Source organism: Myxine glutinosa, chromosome 1, assembly GCF_964187855.1.
Source record: "Myxine glutinosa chromosome 1, kmMyxGlut1.1, whole genome shotgun sequence".
In the NCBI taxonomy this organism is placed as follows: Eukaryota; Metazoa; Chordata; class Myxini; order Myxiniformes; family Myxinidae; genus Myxine; species Myxine glutinosa.
In genome coordinates this window covers 336,945,429-336,970,278 of record NC_136261.1, presented here as the reverse complement: position 1 = coordinate 336,970,278, position 24,850 = coordinate 336,945,429, and the positions used below count along the sequence as shown (strand labels likewise).

At 44.7% G+C, this 24,850-nt stretch overlaps 1 protein-coding gene across 2 annotated transcripts in view; it reads right to left on the bottom strand.

Annotated features, from left to right (window-relative positions):
* ARHGEF39 (Rho guanine nucleotide exchange factor 39) overlaps positions 1 to 22,291 on the bottom strand; it is a 363,866-nt gene extending 341,575 nt beyond the window's left edge. For both annotated transcript variants that reach the window (XR_013621789.1, XM_078769812.1), the window contains exon 1: positions 22,239 to 22,291. The gene's annotated coding sequence lies outside the window, so the exon portion shown is untranslated. The remainder of the gene's footprint in view (positions 1 to 22,238) is intronic.
* Between the last annotated feature and the right edge of the window lie 2,559 nt (positions 22,292 to 24,850).

Genomic DNA, 24,850 nt, shown 5'->3' with positions numbered 1-24,850 from the left:
GTCGGAGAGCAGCACAACCAATCGGACATAGTCCTGCATATTCGCAACAGCACGAAGCGGATTTGGAGACTCACCGATCCTGTGACATCCTCCAGTACCGGCGTTGCCGGGTGGGGGAAGGGAGACCCGTACATTCCCAACCCGTACATTCGCCCCCTCGACTCAAGCTCACTCGGACAAAAGCCTCGCACAAATTACACCGTGAAGGCCCAATGGTCATGTCTATGCCACAAATCACGGGCGCACTGAATTGAAAATATATAGAACGCTAATACTCCGTGAAAAGTGAAGCCGCCGTGTCGCCATCTTGGTCAGCACGACTCGACCAACTCGCTTCGCGGATCTCGTTTTGTGCGGCAAGAAACTGCTCCAATCGGTTACGGAAGGGTTGTGGAAAGACGTTTCACAGCTGTTTCAAAGACATTTAATTCATATCGCACAAAATCGACACAAAACACGATCGCATAAAAGGTGAAGTGACGTGTGACGGGATGGAACATGACGTGATCGCTCTGAGCGGCGGGAATGGAACATCACGTGATCGCTCTGAGCGAATCAGCGAGCTGCTCTGGAACCGGCTGAGATTAGCGGGTACTTCGCTGAAATGCGCTGAGGTAAATATGAATAAAAAATATGGATCGTCAAATATTTTGAGTTCGGCCATGTTCGTCCCACGCTCAATGGCCATGTCTATGTCAAATATCAAGCACGTAAGCCTCTCCGTTTAGGAGTCTATCGGTAACATTACACACACACACACACACACACACACACACACACACACACACACACACACACACACACACACACACACACACACACACACACACACACACACACACACACACAAACTGTGTTTTATATATATACACAAAGAATTAAGTTAAGCACCCCCCCCGTTTTTTTACAACCTCGCACATTACAAGTTTGTTGTCGTCAAAACAGTGTAATATACCCATGATATTGCTATATTTTCTGGAGAAGTGATATTATGGTCACATAAAAACATAACAATCATGCCGTTTTCAATATTTTATTCTGAATAATTTAAGGTGAAATTTTTTGGGAATTTTAGGCATATTTTCACCTCAATTTAAGTATGGAGCTATAGGTCCATCACGGACAGTGTGGATGACGTTTATGTTTTCTAACGTACAGTCATTGTTCTGAGAAGACCTCTAGCGATCTTTGCGTCAATAACGTGTGTAGGACCCACGTGATCGGATCACTGACTCAACCAATCACTTTTTTTCACTTTGATCACTCAATTTCATCAATGGATAATTGCTAATGTCATACCAATCATTATTTGATCTCACATACCTTAGAATATATGCCAATGTATACATATACACAAAGAATATATATTAGGGGGTGCTTACCTTAATTCGTTGTGTAGGGGTGCTTAACTTAATTCTTTGTGTATATATAGATGTGCAGTCCCCTCTTACAGTCACGTGAAAAAGTTAGTACACCCCATGTAAAGTTTTGACTTTTTCAACATATTTCAACATACAGCTATTTGATCTTCATTTCAACATTATTGATAGATAAAGGTGATATAATATAACAAATATCATGAAACATTTACATTTTGTAGTCCATTGTATAATTTAAATAAACATAAATGCAAATTTCGCATGTGGAAAAAGTAAGTACACCCCTACATTTATCACAACTTCAAATACCTAAAATTAGAATCAGGTGCACCAGCTCAGGTGCAAATGATTAGAACATCGTCAGAGAGGATCTTGGAGGAACCTGCCTTATTTAAACCGCAGACATTTAGTTTGGTTTGCTATTTGTTGTTGAAGTGTGCGGCATCACCATGCCCAGATCAAAAGAGCTCTCTGAGGCCTTCAGAAAGAAGGTTATAGATGCCTACGAGTCTGGGAAGGGATTCAAAAAGATCTCCAAACAATTTGAAATCAATCATTCGACTGTCCGGAACATCATCCACAAGTGGAGAAGATTCCAAACAACTGCCAACTTGTTCAGGCCTGGCCGCCTCAGCAAGTTCAGCCCGAGAGCAGACCACAAGATGCTGAAAGAAGTCTCTAAGAACCCCAGAATGTCATCACGGGACCTACAGATAGCTCTTGCCACTGATGATGTCAAAGTGCACGAGTCTACCAATAGAAGAGGCTGCAAAATTTGATCTACATGGGAGGTGTGCCAGGAGGAAACCTTTGCTGTCCAGAAAGAACATCAGGGCAAGACTAAAGTTCACCAATGAACACCGAGACAAAGACCAGCAATTCTGGAACAATGTGCTCTGGACAGATGAGTCAAAGGTAGAGCTATTTGGCCACAGTACCAGAAGACATGTTTGGCGAAAACTAAAGACAGCATTTGACCACAAGAACCTGATACCAACTGTAAAGCATGGTGGTGGAAATATTATGGTTTGGGCCAGCTTTGCTGCATCAGGGCCTGGGCAGCTCACCATTATAGAATCCACTATGAATTCTTCATTGTACCAGAGGGTGCTTGAGGATAATGTGAAGCCATCTGTCAGAAAGTTGAAGCTCAACCGAAGGTGTAGCTTGCAACATGACAATGACCCTAAACATCTATCTATAATTCCAGTAATCTCTGTGTGTGTGTGTGTGTGTGTGTGTCTGTGTGTCTGTGTGTGTGTTTGTTTGTTTGTCTGTGACCGCTGTTTCTCGACAACAACGGGTCCGATATACTTGCAACTTGCCAGGTATATTGCTGGGGACCCGAGGATGTGCCTTTTCAAGGTTTGAAATTAATCGGACAAGTAGTTACCGAGCTATGTCCAAAAAACGATTCAACCAATCAGAGAGCAGCGAGCTATCACGTGTGCCGAACGTGGCGAACAGACTCTGCCTCGGACGGCACATTTGAGAGCGTATTCATTTATTTCACAACTATGTTGGCGCTATGTTGGCGTTAAACTATGTTTTAAAACTAATAAAAACTAATTTGCGATTCTTTCGCTTTCCTGCGCGTTTGGGCACGCTATGGCGATTTCTTTACCAAACTCCGCAAGCCGTTCGCTTTGGACCAAACCATTTCATGTAAATAGAGGGGGGGGATATAATTTTAGATATAGATATAGTACGGGCATGCCCTAGTACCAGTAAATCCACCAAGGAATGGCTGAAAAGAAAGAAATGGAGGGTTCTGGAATGGCCAAGTCATAGCCCAGATCTAAATCCCATCGAGATGTTGTGGGGGGATTTGAAACGAGCTGTGCATGCAGCATGCAAGAAACACCTCAAACATCGCACAGCTGAAAGAATTCTGCATGGAGTGGACACAAATTTCTCCCAGTCAATGTTAGAGACTGGTAGACAGTTATAAGAAACGCCTACTTGAGGTTGTTTCTGCCAAAGGGGGCAATACCACCTATTAGTGCCATGGGTGTACTTTCGCCCCCCCCCCCCCCCCCCCCCAGTGTGTACCCTGGATTAGAATAGGGACACCGCATCCCTGCGTGTCGTAAGAGACGACTAAGAGGGTTGGCGTCAGGAAGGGCATCCGGCCATAAAAACATTGCCTCAAAAAGAGAACCATGACAATAACAACGACATATGGGCAGGGTACAGCCCGAAGTGGAGATCGGTTTCTGAGGTTTGGGACATGGAATGTAGGGACAATGACAGGGAGATCAGGAGAAGTGGTGGAAGTATTGGTCAGAAGAAGAGTGGACATATGTTGTGTGCAAGAGACAAGATGAAAGGGAAGTGGTGTGAGAATGGTGAAGGGTAGGCAGGGACAGAAATACAAGTTTATGTGGCAAGGGTGCCTGGAGGGCGTGAATGGTGTTGGTGTCCTGTTTTCTGAGGAGTTTGTAGACAGTGTGGTGAGTGTGACGAGAGTGAGTGAGAGGTTGATGATGGTGAAAATGATGACTGGAAAGCTCTTGGTGAACGTCATCTCGGGATATGCTCCGCAGGTTGGTCGAAGCGATGAAGAGAAGGACAAGTTCTGGTGTGCGATAGAGAAGCTGATGGAAAACGTGAAAGATGAGGAAGTTGTTGTGGTAGGAGGAGACCGAAATGGACATGTGGGAAGGAGTATGGATGGTTTTGACCGAGTTCATGGGGGTTACGGATATGGTGTGAGAAATGGAGAAGGTGAAAGGATTTTGGAGTTTGCTGATGGAGCTGATTTGTTGATTTGTAATACTCAGTTCCAGAAAGAGGCTAATAAGCTTGTTACATACACGTCAGGTGGGTCGACGACAACCGTTGACTACCTGATGGTGCGTAGGTGAGATAGGGGGCACCTCCGGGACACAAAGGTGATCCCGGGGGAGGAGGCTGTTTCACAGCACCACTTGGTTGTCTGCGACATAAGGGTGAAAGATGCAAGGAGAGCTCGGCGGGTGAAGTACCAACCGAGAATGAAGGTGTGGAGGTTGAAAGAGGTGACAGTAAGGGAGGCATTAAAAGAGAGGCTGAGTAGGGTCGAGGGTGATGTGGTTGAGCTTGAAAGTGGTTGGATGTCAATGAAAGCTAGTCTGTTGGGAGCCGTTGGTGAGGTATGTGGATGGACAAAAGGACCACCGAGGCACTCGGAAACATGGTGGTGGGATGATGAAGTTGGAAAGAGGATTGACGAGAAGAGGAAGAAGTTCAAGGAGTGGCAGAAGGCGAAGGGTATGGGAGCTGAAACAGCAGAGCATGAAAGTTATAAGGCAGCCAGGAAGGCTGCAAAGAAAGAGGTAGCAAAGGCGCAGGAGGCATGTAGGAAAATGTTCGGAGAACGCTTGGATTCGGAAGAGGGTCAGAAAGCAGTATTCAGGATTGCAAAGCAGATAGCGAAAGAGAGGTGTGGTGTGATGGGGGTGAGTTGCTTGAAGGATGAAGTGGGACAAATCGTTGTCGACCCAGATGGAATTAAAGGAAGATGGAAAAGATATATGGAAATGCTGTTGAATACAGAGAATGAATAGGATGGCAACATAGAGAGTAACCCAGTTTTAGGACCGGCAGAGAAGATAACTGAGAAGGAAGTTGAGGAAGAGATAAAAGCAATGAAGGGCAGAAAAGCGGGAGGGCCGTCGGGAGTTGTGGGAGATATGTTGAAGGCAGCAGGAAGTTGGGGTGTGAAGAGAATGACAGAGATCTGTAATCTGGTGGTGAAAGAAGGCCGCATTCCAGTGGATTGGGAACTGAGTACCCTCGTCCCTCTATACAAGGGGAAAGGTGACCCTCTGGAGTGTGGCTCGTACCGAGCGATAAAGTTATTGGAGCATGGAATGAAGGTATTGGAAAGGGTGTTGGAGAGGAGGATAAGGAAGAAAGTGAAGATCGACGAAATGCAGTTTGGAATTATGCCAGGAAGAGGAACGACAGACACGCTTTTCATTGTGAGGCAGTTGCAGGAGAAGTACATGGAGAAGAGGTAGAAGTTGTTTCTTGGGTTTGTTGATCTGGAGAAAGCATTCGATAGGGTTCCACGCAAAGTATTGACATGGGCATTGAGGAAGTTAGGAGTGGAGGAATGGTTGATCAGAGTAGTGATGGCAATGTACAAAAGAGCGCGCACAGCTGTAAGGACGAAGGACGGGAACAGTGGTGAGTTTGAGGTGAAGGTGGGAGTGCATCAGGGGTCGGTACTAAGTCCACTACTATTTGTAGCTGTGATGGAGGTGCTGGCTCAGAACGTAAAGGAGGGTTTACCGTGGGAGTTGTTGTATGCAGATGATCTGGTGTTGATTGCGGAAAGTATGGATGGACTGAAGGAAAAGATGAACAAGTGGAAGGAATGTATGGAGACAAAAGGTCTGAAGGTGAATATCGGAAAGACGAAGGTGATGGCAAGTGGTAAAGCATTTGGTGAGGTGGAAAGAACTGGGAAGTGGCCCTGTGCTGTGTGTAGGAAGGGTGTCGGAGTGAATTCCATTCAATGTAGAATGTGCGCTTAGTGGGTTCATCAAAAATGTAGTGGTCTGAGAGGGTCATTAACCAGTGTGGCATCTACATTCAAATGTAAGGTGTGCACAGAGGGAGCTGCAGATGGAGGAAATGTTGAGTTGGATCTTGGAGACGGCGTGAAGCTGGAAGGTGTGAAAACATTTTGCTACCTCGGAGACATGCTGAATGGAGAAGGTGGATCAGACTCGGCAATGGTTGCTGGAGTGAGATGTGCATGGAAGAAGTTTCGGGAACTGAGTGGCGTGCTGATGATGAGGGGAGTGTCGTTGAAGCTGAAGGGAAAGGTGTATGCTGCATGTGTGAGAAGTGTTCTGATTTATGGGAGCGAGACATGGGTAATGAACGTAGAGCAGCAACGAAGGTTGGAAAGGGTGGAAATGCGAATGGTTTGATGGATGTGCGGAGTATCGTTGAGAGAGAGGAAGACAAATGATGAATTGCGAAAGATGATGGGAATAGAGCCTGTGATTGATGCTGTGAAGAGGAACAGGTTGAGATGGTTTGGTCATGTGTTGAGGAAGGATGAAAGTGACTGGTTGAGAAGAGTGATGGAAATGGATGTAGAAGGAAGTAGAGGACGGGGAAGACCGAGAAAGACTTGGCTAAAGATGGTGGAAGAAGAAATGCGGGCAAGGGGGTTAACAAGGAGAGATGCAGAAAATAGGGCAAAATGGAGAAGATTGTCATGGGGACCGCAAGGCTAACCCCCGCTCTAGTAGGGAAAATGGCCTTTAAAATGCATGTTGTTTGTTGTTTGGTGTACTTACTTTTTCCACATGCGAAATTTGCATTTATGTTTATTTAAATTATACAATGGACTACAAAATGTAAATGTTTCATGATATTTGTTATATTATATCACCTTTATCTATAAATATTGTTGAAATGAAGATCAAATGGCTGTATGTTGAAATATGTTGAAAAAGTCAAAACTTTACATGGGGTTATTTACTTTTTTATTGTATGTTTAAAATTGTATAAAAGTTTATTGTATAAAAAATTACTTTTTCACGTGACTGTATGTTTAAAATTTCACATCGATCGGAAAAGTGGTTGCAGAGCAAAAAATATTTAAAGCGAAAATGTATAGACATCGACACACACAGGCAGACAGGGGCATTGCAATCGTCTCGTAACACCTTAGGGGCGAGACTAATTTGGAAAATAAAGCAAGAAAATATATTGTTACAAAAATAGAAATGTTCATGTTTACCTCTACAACAGAAGGTAGATCGAGGTTATGTTTTCACCCCTGTTTGTCTGTCTGTTTGGTTGGCTGCTTGTCTGTGACAAGGATATCTCAAAAAGTTATGGACGTATTCGGACGAAACTTGGTTGACAGGTTGGGTGCGTGATATGGACACACATCGATTTGATTTTTGTGAAGATCCAAATCCAGATGCAATAATTTTTTAAGTGAATTCTTGACAATTGAGAGGTTGGTTCTGAAACAACATATAGCACTATATTTCAAAAAGTTATGTATGGATTTGGATGAAACTTGGTGGTCAGGTTGGGTGTGTGACAGGGACAAATTGGTTCGATTTTGGAGGAGATATGGACCCGGATATTGACACGAGATTTTTTTAAATCTTCCTCGTGATTCTTCACCATTTAGAGATGGGACCAAAAATTATACAAAGCGTGATATCTGAAACAGCTATGGATGGATTCTGACGAAAATTGGTGGATGAGTTGGGTAGGAGATGAGAACAAGCTAATTAGATTTTTGCTAAGGTACAGATACAGATCCGGCCTATCAGTGGGCAACAAAATGTAAACTGTTCAACCTGGCGGAGGTATGTGGAGGAGGTATGTAAAATCCACGAGGAGCTGGAGCACAGAGGGCCGTGAATGTAGGGACAGTATACATATAAAAAAGCCAGCAGCTGGGTTACGCAAATAGCAAATCCACAAATGTTGGGATTTCACAGTGTCCTATACATGCAATAATAAGCATTTTAGTACAATGATACGAGCATAGTTTGGGAAATTATTGAAAATAGTGCAATGGTTCGCTACCGTAAGGGTTATCAGGATTGTATCCAATACCACAAAACCAAAGGACAGCATTCAATTTTGGTTCATTGGGCTGGCACCCCTGCTTCACACCTTGCTCAGCTTGATGCCATGGAAACCAAGGCCTTCAAAGTCATTGTAATCTCCCACGACAAAGCTGAGTCAAGGGTCTATCATTTTCCCTTTGCAGACAGGTCGGTGGCATCTCTGACTTATATCGCCTCCTTTCTGGTCTTGCACCCTCTGCTGTTTCTGTGCTTTGTTCCCCTCAGGTTTCTGCAGTGCACACATGTTCCACCAGAAACCCCCTTCTGGTGAAACAAGAACCAACTTTAGAGGCCATTTTTCCCCACAGAGAAGGGGTTGGCCTTTTTTGGGCACCTTGGTCCCCTTTTTGAAGCAGTGTTTTATGGCCGGATGCCCTTCCTGCCACCAACCCTGTTAGTCGCCTCTTGCGACACCCAGGGAATTACCAGTGAGCTGGTACTCAATTTGCCGACCTCAGAAAGATGACAGGCTGAGTCAACCCCCGTGGCGTTAATTCAGCAATCGACTGGGATTCCAACCCAGGATCCTAAGATCCCAAGCCGGCACCCTAACCGCTAAGCCAACACCAGGCTCCCTTCGGGTGAAATTCACAAAATCCAAAATCACTGCTCACCTTCACTCATTTGTTTGTCTTTTCTCCCACCAGTGAAACCAACTTCCACATCCTCTTCAATCTAATTCTCCCTCTAGGTCAGTGGTTCCAAAACCCATGGTCACGACCCAAATGAGGGTCGCGAGGGTGTTCCTGAGGATTGTGGGACGGTCTCAAAAAAAAAAAAATTATATATATATATATACATATTCGTGTTTTAAGCGGATTACTTCACTGGCAAAATTATTGATATTAGTAATTAAATGAATGAATGAAAGTCAAATGAATTAAATGAAAGTCATTCATTCATTCATTCAGTAATTAAAGTAGAACAGTATTGCCTGCATCTTACTTGCCTGTATCATTATTTACGTGTGTTTTTTGATGAATGTTACTGTGTGTTTTCCAACAATTACTAACAATTTCCAATGTTTTATTAAAATGTTGTAATTTATAACTTTTCATTCCAGATCTGGTCTTTAACTGGAAAAATGGCCCAACGCAAAACACAACTGCAGTATAATCCTAGTAGGTTGTAGGTAGTAGGTTGTAGACAGCAACCGCCAAGGGTGGTACACCGTCCTGACTTAGGAACGTTAAAGTGGTGCCCGGAACCATCTTACTCCGTGTCAGGATTGCTTGTCTTACTTTCTGTCTCACTCAAACTATATCTACTGGTGTAGCTTCAATCTCTCTTTCTCGCAAACAAACACCATACACTTTTCATCACACACTTTTCTTCTCTTTTATTTAAGGCCTGGCCTCGATGAGGGTTCCATAGTGCATGCCTGGAACCTCCAACATAAAAAATATAAATAAAAAAGCCTGAGTTTTTGAAATATGGCTTCACGATATGAGAGAAAAATCTGGGAATGTCCGACCGCAGTGTGTTCAGTGCCTGCAAGTCCTCGCCAATGAATGTAAGAAGGAAAACAAATTGAAGCATCATTTGCATTCATTCAGTTCATCCAAAGTTTGTCGAAAAGCCAGTGAGTTACTGGGAGGACAAAGAAGAACAGGTAAAACGAAGTCGGATTGATGCTCCCTCCAGTTCAGCCTTTTCTCCGGAGAAAGCTTCCTTGGCGTCCTTTGAAGTGGCGTAGTATATTGCAAGATGCAAAAAGCCCCATAACATTGGTGAGGAACTGGTGAAGCCAGCAGCAGTGGCAATGGTGAAAACTGTTTGTGGAGCAGATGTTGCCAAGAAGATTGAATCGGTACCACTTTCTGACAATAGCATCAAACATCGTAATTGATCTCATTTCATATGATATTTTGGCTCAACTGATTGTGGCACTGAAAAAAGAAGGAAAATTTTCGTTGCAGACGGATGAATCAGTAGACATTGCAGGTGATGCTCAACTTATGGTTTTTGTAAGGTGCAGAGGAGAAGACAGCATTCTAGAGAATTTATTTTCTGCAATGCCCTGTCAACTGGAGAAGACATCTTGAATATGATGAACAATTTTTTTAAGAAACATTATCTAGACTGGTTGAATTGTTTGACTGTGTGCACTGACGGAGCTCCATCTATGATGGGAAGTCGTTTGGGTTTTATTACTCATGTTAAAGCAGAAAATCCTGATATCATAAGAATTCAATGTTGCTTACATCGAGAAAATCTTGCCACTCAACGTTTGCAACCGGACCTCCATGTAGTGGTGGCCAGGGCTTTAAATGATGATGATGCTATCCATCTCAATGATGCTATCCAAATTGTGAATTTCATCAAGGCCAGGGCTTTAAACTCACATATTTTCCATAAAATGTCTGAAGAGATGGGATCACATCACCAGGTCTGGCTATTCCACTCTGATGTTCATTGGCTCTCTCGAGGGAAGATTCTCGGAAGAGTTATTGAACTAAAATCGGAAATTGAATTTTTTTTACGTGAGAAGAGACATGCACTGGCAGACTGCTTTAAATATGCTGCTTGGCTGGCAAAGCTTGCCTACTTGGGTGACATCTTCATGCACCAGAATGAACGGAATTTAGACATGCAGACCCGTAATCATACCATGGTGGACATTGGTGAAAAAAGCTTGCTCTTTGGAGAGAAAAACTGGTTAAAGGAAAAACGGCTGTCTTATCTTTCCAGAACTGAGTGCTGTGCTGGAAGATGCGTCGGAAATATCCCTTGTTGATGTCAAAAGCATTTTCGAAGATCATATGAAGAACCTTCAGGAAGAAAGGGACAGGTATTTTCCAGAAAATGTCAACCTCAAGAAGCATAGTTGGATCAGAAGTGGTTTTTTGGGGGGGTTTTTTTGTATACAGAGTCGAGGCTCGTGAAAGAGCTAACATTTATCAAACAAACAAATCAAACAAACAAGCAAACAAAGTATATAAAAAGGGGAGCGGTCGACAAGATGGGGAGAGAAGGGGAGGAAGCACACAAACACAACATTTGAGACCAGGGACATCGGGAGATGTGTGGGAGGGAGAAGGCCTGGGGGGGGGGGGGGCAGGATAGGTATAAAACGCAAGGACACCAAGGACTTCCAGGAAAGAAGTCGGCACCTCAAAAAGTGGATTTGGGGTGAAATTAGCGGGGGTAGAAAAGATCAAGGTTTTGGATTGGGGAAGATAAGAGATGGTGGTGAACAGCTGTTTTAAAGACCTGGAGGGAGGAGTGGGATTGAAGATAGTGAGGGAGTTTGTTCCAGAGGCGGGAGAAAAGAGGAATGAAGGAGTGAAGGTGAGCAGAGAGTCTTGATTTTGGCAGTTTAACCATAAGAGGGTTGCAGGTAGATATTGTGCGACCTGTAGGAATATTTGGGGGACGGAGCCCAGAGAGAACTGGGGGAGCAAGGCCGGAGAGGAGTCGGTAGAAGACAGAAAGACCACCAACCTGCCTGCGGTGAGTAAGTGAAAGGCCCTCGGAGATAGCGTCATCGCGGGAGATTCCAATGATTCTGAATGCTTTGGTTTCAACAGCGTGAAGACGAGCTAGGTGTGAGGCAGGAGCACCAGCCCAGAGGGGAGAGCAGTACTCCATTGAGCTGCGGATGAAAGCCTTGTATGTGGTGAGGAGCTCAGGTGTGCCAAGGAAGGACTTCGCATGACGGAGGATGCCCAGTCGGCGACTGGCTTTGGAGGCCAGCTTGGAAATGTGGTTTTTCCCAGGAAAGATCATGGCAGATAGTGAGACCCAAAAGCTTGAGTGACAGAACTTCTTGGAGAGGATTATTCAGAAAGTAGCTGGGAGGGTTGTCCAGTCGGTCTTTTCGGAGAGACATCGTAAGAGTGTGAGATTTGTCAGGATTGAAAGACATGAATGTCAATGTGGATGTCAGTGAAGTCAGAGAAGATATTCCCGGATTTCAATAAGAAGTACCCTGACTTCCACTTCCGGTTCCTCCGACAAGGAAGCGTCCTTCGAGCTCTCCACGTCATCAAAGTTAAGTTTCTTCCCAATCGTGTCTGTCAAATTTCCACTGGTAATTTTACTATGTGTGTGTTACTGTGTGTTTCTAGTTAGTCTTGGTTTGTAATTCATGCAAACTTGTGTGTAATTAGTCTTTTTTTGCTCGCAGTGTGCGGGGCTTGGTCCCTCGAGGCTTCCCTCGCCCCGTCGGTATTTTGTAAACTTAAGTTCTTTCTTTCGCTGTATTGCTTTTTTCTTTGATTTTCTTTTCACCCCCTACCTCCCCCAAATATCTTACCCTTTGTTTAAAGTTTTAAATACTAAAAAAGAAAATAATAATAATAATAATAACAATAATAATAATAGTAATAATTATTACCTTCTCTCCCCGTGGTCTCCCTTCCCCCTCCCACGCGTTTTCCTGCCGCTCCCTTCTATTCATCATAACTTCCTCCTCTTCAGCCGATTCCTTTCATCTTTCCAATTTTAATTCACCGTACCCCTTCCACCCTTCTCCTTCTTTCTCAGATCCGCTTTCACCTAACCTTCAAAAAAAAAAAAAATTATTAACAAAGAAAATAAAAACGCGGCCTCTCCTTCCGTACAAACAAATTGCTTATACACCTCCCAGTTCCTTCGCTCTGCTCCCCTGGCTTGCCAATCTGTTCTTCTGCATTTCAGGAATTTGCCAGACTGTTCACCGTTTTGCTTTAAAATGTTTAAACTCCCCCCTGATATGCTGTTCTCTTTTGTACACCACAACTCACTCTTTTTCTTCCTGTTCAAAAGGCTGCAATTAATTTGCTCATTAAATCTTTCCATCAAAAAAAAAAAAAATGCAATCTCCGACAGTTCTTCCTTTCTTCATTCTCTAAAAAATCTTTCATTCCACCCCTCCTCAAACGTATCTCTGATTTGAAGATCTCAAGAACCCCAGTCTGTAATAAATGCTCGATTTTCTTTAATCATCCGAAACTTTCAAAATTTACAACTCACCCCTCCCCCTAAACTCTCGCCCCTCACTCCCCCCCTCCCCCACTCTTATCTCCCCTCTCAGCCTTCCCCTTCAAAACTCCCAACCCACCCCTCCCCTTCAAAACTCCCAACTCACCCCACCCCTTCCAATCTCCCCTCCCCTCAAATTCCCCCCTCACTCATCACCCCCCTCCATTTTTCTTCAATCCTTCCCCCTCACCCCTCCACCACAAAGCTGCCTCCTCCCTGCTTCCTCTCCCTTCCAACTCATACCTCCACATCCTCCAACCTCACTCTGCTGCCCCTCAAACAACTCCTCACTGTGCCTCATCCCATCACCATCGAACATTTTGTCCTCCTCATCCTTCCCCTTATCCTCGCTCTTTGGCAAACTCCGACACACTGTCAACAGCTCTCCCTATGACCCACTCTCCTCCCTCATCTTTCCCTACCCCTCCCCTCCCTTGTCCTGTATCCGGTTCCCCCTCCATCTATCTTAACGGTATAGACCTCAAACATCTGAGGCCTTCGCTCAAACCTGACTGATCTCCCCACACAGGTTGCTTCTGACAAAACAGACTTGATCTGCTCAACAGAAACTTTCCTCCTTCGTGAAGTCTTTGATTCCTTAATTTCTCTCCCTGGTTACTCCCTCCTCCGGTATGATAGATCAGAGCCGAGCTCGGGTGGTGGGGTTGCTATCTTTATCAAAAACTCTCTTTCTCACTCTCCCTGCATTTCCCTCACCCCACCACACCCCAGGAGTACCTCTGGCTATGGCTTCCCCTCCACTCCAACATTTTGTTCATACGTGTGTTGTACCGTCCACCAAACAGTGATGACTCCATTTACATCTCGCTATCGGAAAACACGGACCAACTTCTATCCACTCATCCCAACTCTCTCTTCCTCATATGTGGCAACTTCAACTGTCAACATGCCCACTGGCTGGGTGTGGGTTCCTCTCGCACCAACCATGGCACCTCAGCAAAGGACTTCTGCGACTCATTGGAACTGACACAATCTGTCAATTTCCCGACTGGGATCTTAGTCAATGGGGCATCTTCTCTTCGAGACTTGGTTAGGAATAACTTCCCTGCAAATGTCTGCTGTTCGTCTTCTGCTAAAATCGGTTCATTTGATCATTCCTTGTTGAAGTGGACATCTCCCTGGCCGTTCTCAGAGACACCTCAGTGCCGACAAGTCTGGCATTTCACTCAGGCCGACTGAGACGGTCTTCAAGCAGCCATCCATCATCTGGACTGGTCTCCCATCTCTACTGCCTCTGACATCAACTCATCCTGGGAATTCTTCCAAAGTAAATTGCTCTCTCTCATGCACAGATTTATCCCATCTCGTCTTCAGTTGTTCCACCTTTCCTCCCGTCCATGGTACACTGAATCTTGTCGTGAGGCAGTTGCCCTGAAACATCTTGCCTTTGCCTCATGGAAGGCAAATCCAACGGAAGGCAATTTCCGTTGATTTCACAAAGCTCGGTACAAGTGTGTGTCCACCCTCAGGAGAGCAAGGAAACAATAGCTCTCTGTTCTCAAGACTGCACTCTCAAACTTGTCTGCCTCCTGCAAATCCTGATGTTGTCTGGTCAAATCCGTTTCTGGTGTTGGTTCCCCCTCCATCCCCTCAAATCCATCCCCTCCATCCATCCTCCATCCCCTCCATCCTCCCATCACCTCAAACGGCTACACAGCTGACTCCGCACATGAAAAAGCCGAATGCCTTAACTCTGTTTGCCTCAAAATCTTGGGTCCCAAACCCGTCTCAATATGCACACCTTACCCAATCGTACGCAGCTGCTCCTGGACTCTGTGTCCTTCTCTCCCGACAAGGTGGAGAAGTTTCTGTCAAACCTCGACTCTGATTCTGCAACTGGACCAGACAGTATCAGCCCACAGGTCCTAAAATCCTGCCCTGCCACTCTTTCACACCGTCTCTCTGCTCTCTTCACCCTCTCTTTTACTCAAGGTCCTCTGCTATCTACTTGGAAATCAGCCAACATTATCACTTTCCACAAAAAGGTGCAAAAACAGATCTTTGCAACTACAGACCAATCAGCCTGCTCCCAATTATCACAAAGTTAAGGAATCCATCATTGCTTCGGATATCAAATCCTTCATCTTCTCCAATGACTACAACACACACAACATGCATTTTAAGGCCATGTTCCCTGCTAGAGCGGGGGTTAGCCTTGCGGTCCCCATGACAATCTTCTCCATTTTGCCCTATTTTCTGCATCTCTCCTTGTTAACCCCCTTGCCCGCATTTCTTCTTCCACCATCTTTAGCCAAGTCTTTCTCGGTCTTCCCCGTCCTCTACTTCCTTCTACATTAACTTCCATCACTCTTCTCAACCAGTCACTTTCATCCTTCCTCAATACATGACCAAACCATCTCAACCTGTTCCTCTTCACAGCATCAATCACAGGCAATATTCCCATCATCTTTCGCAATTCATCATTTGTCTTCCTCTCTCTCAACGAGACTCCGCACATCCATCGAACCATTCGCATTTCCACCCTTTCCAGCCTTCGTTGCTGCTCTACGTTCATTACCCATGTCTCGCTCCCATAAATCATAACACTTCTCACACATGCAGCATACACCTTTCCCTTCAGCTTCAGCGACACTCTCCTCCTCATCAGCACGCCACTCAGTTCCCGAAACTTCTTCCATGCACATCTCACTCGAGCAACCGTTGCCGAGTCTGATCCACCTTCTCCATTCAGCATGTCTCCGAGGTAGCAAAATGTTTTCACACCTTCCAGCTTCACGCCGTCTCCAAGATCCAACTCAACATTTCCTCCATCTGCAGCTCCCTCTGTGCACACCTTACATTTGAATGTAGCTGCCACACTGGTTAATGACCCTCTCAGACCACTACATTTTTGATGAACCCACTCAGCACACATTGTACATTGAATGGAGTTCACTCCGACACCCTTCCTGCACACAGCACACGGCCACTTCCCAGTTCTTTCCACCTCACCACATGCTTTACCACTTGCCATCACCTTTGTCTTTCCGATATTCACCTTCAGACCTTTTGTCTCCATACATTCCTTCCACTTGTTCATCTTTTCCTTCAGTCCATCCATACTTTCCGCAATCAACACCAGATCATCTGCATACAACAACTCCCACGGTAAACCCTCCTTTACGGTCTGAGCCAGCACCTCCATCACAGCTACAAATAGTAGAGGACTTAGTACCGACCCCTGATGCACTCCCACCTTCACCTCAAACTCACCACTGTTCCCGTCCTTCGTCCTTACAGCTGTGCGTGCTCTTTTGTACATTGCCATCACTACTCTGATCAACCATTCCTCCACTCCTAACTTCCTCAATGCCCATGTCAATACTTTGCGTGGAACCCTATCGAATGCTTTCTCCAGATCAACAAACCCAAAAAACAACTTCTTCCTCTTATCCATGTACTTCTCCTGCAACTGCCTCACAATGAAAAGCGCATCTGTCGTTCCTCTTCCTGGAACGACAGATGCGCTTTTCATTGTGAGGCAGTTGCAGGAGAAGTACATGGATAATCCAATGACTGATCTCTGATAATAATCAATTTGGATTCAGACCAGGTCACGCTACTCTGAACATGGGGCTTCTGCTGTCTCAACATTGGATGGAGGTCCTCAATGCCAATCAGGAAATCAGAGCTGTCTCCCTTGACATATCTTGTGCCTTTGATATGGTCTGGCACCCCGCCCTGCTCACCAAACCTTCTCCTCCTATGGTGTACCCATGGAAACCTCCACACATGGCTTGCAGACTTCCTCACCGGTCGCAACAACATGTGGCCCTGATTAGAATTCTCTCATCTACCCTTCCTGTCTTGGCTGGAGTTCCTCAAGGCAGTGTTCTGGGCCCTGTGCTTTTTCTGGTCTTCATCAATGATCTCTATAAGATCCCTGGTGTTGGGCTAGCGGCTAGGGTGCCGGCTTAGGATCCCAGGATCCTGGGTTCGAATCCCGGTCGATTGCTGAATTAACGCCAGGGGGGTTGACTCAGCCTGTCATCCTTCCGAGGTCGGCAAATTGAGTACCATTTCACTGGTAATTCCCTGTTTGTCGTTAAAGGCGGCAAAAAGGGTTGGCGTCAGGAAGGGCATCCGGCCGTAAAACATTGCTTCAAAAAGGGGACCGAAAAACAACAACAACCACGGTTCCCGAAAAAGGCCAACCCCCGCTTTGCGGGGAAACATGGCCTCTAAAGGTGGTTTGTTTGTTTTTTTATCAATGATCTCTATGACTCTCTGGAAAATCCTCTCTATCTCTTTGCTGATAACTCTACTCTTTGCCACTCCATACCTCATCCCTCAGATCGGCAGTCTGCAGCCTCCTTACTCCCCGCAGACCTGGACAAAATCACAAACAGGTCAAACAAGTGGAACATGTCTTTCAATCCTAACAAATCTCACACTCTCACAATGTCTCTCTGAAAAGACCGTCTGGATAACCCTCCCATCTACTTTCTCAACAATCCTCTCAAAGAATTTCTTCACTGAAGCTTTTGTGTCTAACTTTCTGCCATGATCTTTCCTGGGAAAACCACATTTCCAAGCTGGCGTCCAAAGCCAGTCGCCGACTGGGCATCCTCTGTCGTGTGAAGTCCTTCCTTGGCACACCTGAGCTCCTCACCACATACATAGCTTTCATCCGCAGCTTGATGCAGTACTGCTCTCCCCTCTGTGCCGGTGCTCCTACCTCACACCTAGCTCGGCTTCACGCTGTAGAAACTAAAGCTTTCAGAATCATTGATATCTCCCATGATGAAACTGATTCTGAGGGCCTTTCACTCTCTCATCGCAGGCAGGTTGGTGGTCTTTCTGTCTTCTACCGACTTCTCTCCAGCCTAGCTCCCCCAGCTCTCTCTGTGCTCTGTCCTCCAAATATTCCTGCAGGTCGCACAATATCTGCCAGCAACCATCTTCTGGTGAAACTGCCAAAATCAAGACTCTCTGCTCACCTTCACTCTTTCATTCCTCTTTTTTCCCACCTCTGGAACAAACTCCCTCACTCTCTTCAATCCCACTCATCCCTCCAGGTCTTCAAAACAGCTGTTCACCACCATCTCTTGTCTCCCCCCATCAAAAACCTTGATCTTTTCTACCCCTGTTAATTCACCTCAGATCCACCTTTTTGAAATACTGACTTCTTTCCTAGAAGTCCTAGCAGTGCCCATTTGTTTTTACCTCTTCCCCCCCCCCCCTCCCTCTTCCCCTGCCCATCCCCAAGCCCTCTCCCTCACACAGATCTCCCAATGCCCCTGTTCTCTACCATTGTTGTGCTTGTGTGCTTCCCTCTCTCCCCCCCATCTTGTCTCCCGCTCCCTTTATTATATGTTTTATGTGTCTGTTTATGTTTTTTGTGATTAATGTTGGCTGTTACATGAGCCTCGATCTTGTATACAAAAAAAAAAAAAAAAGAACTTGTAGAACTCCAGGAAAATCAAGTGCAGAAGCAACACATTGAAAAGCTCCCGTATTCGAAATTTTGGACCCAACTAAAGGATACGCCCATTCTGACTCAGGCGGCTGAAAAAGCTCTTCTCCCTTTTCCAAGAATATATTCCTGTGAACAAGAATTTTCTGGTCTTGTTGCAATCAAGACTAAATCAAGGAACCACGTGGATCCTCAGCATGACTTGTGTTGTGCTCTGTCCATCAACATAAAACCAAACTTAGAGGAGCTTACCCACAAAATGAAGCAGTATCATGGCAGCCACTGAGAAAATCTTTGATTGTGTAATAAAGTCTCATTTTCAGATAAATTTGTTTTTCATTTTGTCCAATTAAAAACTTTGAAAATCATTATGTGTTGGTAATTAATTCAATACAACTATTTGAATAACCACAATGTATCAAGTGATTAGTTATTATCACTGCATGTACAGCGTTTAGGGTCGCCAGGCCATGACAAGATTGTATTCAGGGTCGCCACCAAAAAAGTTTGGGAATCACTGGCATAGGTCTACAAGACAGCTGCTCCTGACCATCGCAGGTCATCCCTCATCCCAAACCATGATATTTTCTACCACTGTTAACCCCCCCCCCCCCCCCCCCCAAACCCCCATGATATTTCTACCTTTCTGAGAGTTTGTTTTTGTATCTTATGTATATTGTCAATCTTCCCCTACCCCTCTTCCACATCCCTTATTTGTCCAAGTCTCACTCTATTTTGTCCCTCAACCCTGCTGTTGGTGTTTCCTTCCCCCCTCTCGCTACTGTTCCTTTTGTTCTGTTGTGTCCTGATCTAATGTGTTCTTGTTCTTGCTTTCCTACTCCTCTTCCGTTTACAAGTTCTTGCTCTTTCATGAAACATGACTTTTAAACAAAAAATAAAAATTATCAAGGTTCCAGGCTAAAATCCAAGTTAGTTAAAAACAATTGTTTCAGCAATGGAAAATGGTCAGGAAAAAGGTGCATTTTCCATGCATGTGCACACAACCTCTGGTGGCCAGGTAAGAGTGGTTCAACGTACTCAAAACACAAAGTGTTATCTCAGTGTAAGGCAAATGAGTATGTAGAGGAGCGCAGCAATGCATGCCTCACTTGTTTTCATTTAATTATTCCCTGCCTGCAAAGAGTGCAATCGCTAATGTGATTCACCAGCAGGTAGCAAGGTGACTTAAATTTTGGTGTAGGAATCCCAGTGTGTGTGCGATTATCGGGATAAAAAAGGGAGGTTATCTGTTTTTAAAGTCGCAGCCTAGTTCCTTTTAATAATTTAATTCTCTGAAGACAGGCTTTATCCAAGCAAGATTTATAGAGAGCTTAGAGATTCGCACTGGAGTCTGGAAAAATAAATACTCGTGTTCAAATTATTTGCACAGAAACAGGACCTTGAGCTGCTAACTTGAAAGGGTGTGTTTGCCAGATTTGATGAGACTTTAATTTTCTGAGAAAATCATTAAAAGTCATTCTTAACGACACAAACATTAAAGCCGAGGATTATAACCATGGCAAGAAGGTTTCAGAAGTATTAAACATGAAAACCCCAGGTGGCTAATCACAAACTATTTTAAAGAGATGCTCGTATTCTTAAATTTATTTGAAAAATTCAGATACCTGCATTGACAAGAATTCATATAGATTAGAGCTGAGCACATTCCTGTACATCACACAAAGAAAGCTACATGGGAGGTGCTTTTGAAAATGATGGATCGATAGGTGCTAACTGACATCTATATACTCCTCCTTTTTGGAGAATCTCAAAGGGGTGAGTGGTGTTTCTCAGGTCTGCTCAAAGGGCTATAAGCAATGGCAAACAACAAATGTAACCAACATGACATAAAAAATTACCTCATGGATTTTGACAAAAACAACCTCGATGGATGAGTGATATCTTAGTCGATGCAAACTAGAGGGTTTGTGTGGGTTCATGATAAGTGAAAATATTCCAGGAACAAGCTTGGTAAAAGTAAAACCAATGAGTGCTGTGAACTTAGCATGTGAACTGGCAGAGCATTAAAGGGGAACAGGGAGACAAAGATCACTGCAAGGTAAAATCTGCACATTCGTGAATGAATGGCAGGAATGACAAGGGGTGGAAAGGGGTGAGATCGAGTAGAAGAGAGCAGATATGGGTATTGTTGAAAGCACAAAGTAACTAGAACGGCACTCGGTAGAGCGCATACCTCCGCCAGACTGAACAGTTTACGTTTTGTATCCCACTGATAGGACGGATCTAGAACCGGATCTGAACCAAAATCGAACTGTCTTGTTCTCATCACCTCACCAACTCATCCACAAAGCTTTGTCAAAACCCGTCCACAACTTTTTGAGAAATCGCGCTTTATATCATTTTTGGCCCTATCTCTCAACAGTAAAGAACCACAAAAAAATTCTCTGATCCAGATCCGAATCTTCACCAAAGTTGAATCAGCTCTTCCTTGTCGAACACCCAACCTGTCCACCAAGTTTAGTCCGAAAACGTCGACAACCTTTTGAAATATTATGCTATATATCGCTTTTGGCCCTATGTCTCAATGGTGAAGATTCACTTAAACAATTCTCTGATCCAGATCCGAATCTTCACCAAAGTTAAATCAGCTCTTCCTTGTCAAACACTCAACCTGTCCACCAAGGTTCGTCCGAAAACGTCCACAACTTTTGGAAATATTATGCTATATATCGCTTTTGGCCCTATGTCTCAATGGTGAAGATTCACTTACACAATTCTCTGATCCAGATCCGAATCTTCACCAAAGTTGAATCAGCTCTTCCTTGTCGAACACCCAACCTGTCCACAAAGTTTCGTCCGAAAACGTCCACAACTTTTTGAAATATCGTGCTATATATCGCTTTTGGCCCTATGTCTCAATGGTGAAGATTCACTTACACAATTCTCTGATCCAGATCCGAATCTTCACCAAAGTTGAATCAGCTCTTCCTTGTCGAACACCCAACCTGTCCACAAAGTTTCGTCCGAAAACGTCCACAACTTTTTGAAATATCGTGCTATATATCGCTTTTGGCCCTATGTCTCAATGGTGAAGATTCACTTACACAATTCTCTGATCCAGATCCGAATCTTCACCAAAGTTGAATCAGCTCTTCCTTGTCGAACACCCAACCTGTCCACAAAGTTTCGTCCGAAAACGTCCACAACTTTTTGAAATATCGTGCTATATATCGCTTTTGGCCCTATGTCTCAATGGTGAAGATTCACTTACACAATTCTCGTATCCGGATTCGAATCTTCACCAAAGTTGAATCAGCTCTTCCTTGTCGAACACCCAACCTGTCCACCAAGTTTCGTCCGAAAACGTCGACTTTTTGAAATATCGTGCTATATATCGCTTTTGGCCCTATGTCTCAATGGTGAAGATTCACTTACACAATTCTCGTATCCGGATTCGAATCTTCACCAAAGTTGAATCAGCTCTTCCTTGTCGAACACCCAACCTGTCCACAAAGTTTCGTCCGAAAACGTCCACAACTTTTTGAAATATCGTGCTATATATCGCTTTTGTCCCCATCTCTCAATAGTGAAGATTCACTTACACAATTCTCGTATCCGGATTCGAATCTTCACCAGAATTAGAAATGAATCAATTCTTCCTTGTCACACACCCAACTCATCCACCAAGATTGGTCCGAATCCGTCCACAAATTCAATGGAGTGCTTACGTCACTTGGCAAGCGCTATACGTACAATACATCTCTGACGTCAAATCGCGATTCCCAGATAAATCGAGCGCAAACAACGAAGACACAATATCACACCGACTCGGATTGACCTTACGTTACAATATTACACGATTAAATAACACGGACATGCACGATGCACATTACATACGTTTCGTCGATTCAAACAGCGCGCGCGCGCGACCAGCACTTCACTTCCGGGTTAGTGTTTTAACCGGCCTCGCAGATTCGCGTCCAGGTCGGAATAAACCCGTCCAGATTCGCGTCCAGATTCGTCGCAGATTCGCGTCCAGGTCGGAAAACAAGCCCATTCTTTTTCGGAATAAACCCGTTTACTGTGCGCTCGGAAAGGCAGGAAATGAAACAAGCCCATTCTTTTTAACACCACCATGCATATTTATTCCACTATCAATGCATACTAAAGTTGAGGCAACAAACACGAATCGGAAGATCATGATTTTACCTCATGAGACAATATTATTATTATCGTGTATTTTCTTCGATTATTAATTAACGATATCTCGATATAAAATTTAAAACAATTCAAACTATGCTGCGCCAGTACAATTTTATAATATATAAACCTTATGGGAAAGTGAATCTTTCATTACTATTTAAAATACAGTGACGCTATTTTTGGGGAGGCCATATTCTTCTTCCTCTTCAGGTGTATTCTTCTTCTTCTTCTTCTTCGCAAAACAACAGGAGGGATGAATGAGAATTGGCGAAATAATAAACATGTGAATTGACGAAAATGTGAGGAAAACAGGGAGTACATCCCCAACAAACCTCTATTTCTTTGTGCATTCAGACTTTATCAAACACCTTTTGTTCGAATGCTTCAAGCGGCGGCGTCATGGTAACCGCGACGCTTCGGCATGGGTAAGTGGTGACGGCTCTGCGAATAGTTCTTGATCATCGAGTGTGAACACAAAACAGTGTGGGACTGAGTGTGCGTTGTTGCACATACTATTGTTGTTTATTGCGCTCGCAGAATGAGGGAAATCAAGGGTTGCCACATTTGGTTGGAGGATCGCTATTAGTATTACCACACTTGACTGGCGCGTTGTTTCTCTTAATTTCGTTCTTAAACGTTGAGATTAGTTGTGTTTTCAGGATTTGTTTGTGCAAAGCTCTTTCCACTTGCACTTTAGACTTAATACATGAAACCATACATGTTATCAGAGTAACAGCAGAAGTGGGAGGAACCACACCAAAGCTCGGTAATATACATGTATATACAAACACACACACACACACACACACACACACACACACACACACACACACACACACACATACACACACACACACACACACACACACACACACACACACACACACATATATATATATATATATATACAGTATATATATAAATTTATAAAAATGCACGCACAGGTGCGTGGAGAGCCATCACGGGCCCCGAGGCAAACAACCTCGGGGCCCCCACCCTTTCTCTCTTTTATAGCTTTTTAAGAAATCTCTTTAATGAAAAAAAAACACTTTTTAAAAACAAATGGTCACTTTTATTTGGCCGTATGATCGAAAATAAAGGAGATAGCGGGACGTTTGGACCGATCGAGTCAATTCGCACCCTCGACTGTTGAACACTATTTCTCCATAAGATTGGGGAAAAAATACGTGAGAAGATGGTTAATAATATTTTTGGACAAAGAGGACACAACCCGATTTCTGTGTAACACAGATTTCTGGTTATAACAACGATTTTCTGTACAGTTTGAATCTGTGCCATTAACAGCGGTAAATGTTGTTTTGTTTCCGGCAAGAAAACCGGCAAGGAAAGCAAAATCAGCTTCTGGGTTTCCATGTAACGATGAGGAAATGAGGATGAGCCGATGAGGGGTTTCACTGTTCTGTTTTTTAAATAATTACAGAAGCTCGGGCTCCTCAAAAGAGCCCAGGCACACAAAGCCACAAACCGCATTCTACGTGAGTACAACATCAACTGCACCCACAAACCACAAACATCCTTACGGGCACAGCTGTCAAAGTCAAAAGACGAGGTGAACAAATTTGACAGAAAGAATGTCATCTTACTATAATTCACCAAATTCTGTCCGTTCGAAGGTACCGCAAAAACGGCTACCGCGTTGTCCGCTTCCTCCTTGCTAAGCAAGTAGCGCGCGTAGCACCGCGCTTCATTGGTGACCCTCCGACGTTGGATCAGCCGTCGCTGACCGACCGAATACGCCATCGCAATGGCAAACAACGCGGTTACGATCAAACTCCCCGAGTTCTGGGAGGCGCAAGCTGAAGTATGGTTCCTGCAGGCAGAAGCCCAGTTCCGACTTCGAGGCATCACGGTGGACGAGACCATGTACTGCCATGTGGTCGCCTACCTCGGGCCCGGCACGGCCGCCCGCGTCGTGTCGGTCCTGAGGAACCCACCGGCCGACGGCAGGTACGAGGTGATCAAGCGCCTCCTCCTCGCCACGTTCGGCCTCACGGTGGACGCACAGGCCGACCGCCTCCTGGACCTCCCCGAGCTCGGTGACACGCGACCGTCGGTCCGCATGGACCATATGCTGTCGCTGATGGGCGACGAAACCTCGAACGCTCTATTCCGGGCGTTATTTCGATGCCAGCTGCTGGCACGAGTACGCCTCGCGTTGGCCGGTTCTGCGACGACGGAACCCCGAGCTCTCGCTGCCGAGGCCGACAAGTTCTTTGCGGTTTTGGACACGCAGGCGAGTTTTGGCGCGGCCGTCGCGAATCCCGAGGCTGACCCTGATGCTGATG